The sequence below is a fragment of the Arachis stenosperma genome, chromosome 6, assembly GCF_014773155.1.
Source record: "Arachis stenosperma cultivar V10309 chromosome 6, arast.V10309.gnm1.PFL2, whole genome shotgun sequence".
Classification (NCBI taxonomy): Eukaryota; Viridiplantae; Streptophyta; class Magnoliopsida; order Fabales; family Fabaceae; genus Arachis; species Arachis stenosperma.
Genome location: NC_080382.1, coordinates 122090918 through 122091316, shown reverse-complemented (window position 1 = coordinate 122091316; position 399 = coordinate 122090918). Strand labels below are relative to the sequence as shown.

General features: G+C 41.6%; 1 non-coding gene across 1 annotated transcript; it reads right to left on the bottom strand.

The window, feature by feature from the left end:
• Positions 1-291: 291 nt before the first annotated feature.
• LOC130937068 (small nucleolar RNA R71) lies at positions 292-399 on the bottom strand. The gene has a single exon (XR_009068303.1). It is a non-coding gene; the product is annotated as a small nucleolar RNA R71 (small nucleolar RNA).

Genomic DNA, 399 nt, shown 5'->3' with positions numbered 1-399 from the left:
AACAATTTTGAGCTGAAACCTCAACTAGTTGCTCTAATGCAAAAGAATTGCAAGTTTCATGGACTTCCATCAGAAGATCCCTACCAGTTTTTAACTGAGTTCTTGCAGATCTGTGAGACTGTTAAGACTAATGGAGTAGATCCTAAAGTCTACAGGCTCATGCTTTTCCCTTTTGCTGTAAGAGACAGAGCTAGAACATGGTTGGACTCACAGCCTAAAGATAGACTGGACTCATAGGATAAGCTGGTCGCGGCCTTCTTGGCTAAGTTCTTTCCTCCTCAAAAGCTGAGCAAGCTTAGAGTGGATGTTCAGACTTTTAAACAAAAAGATGGTGAATCCCTCTATGAAGCTTGGGAAAGATACAAGCAGATGACCAAAAGATGTCCTTCTGACATGCTT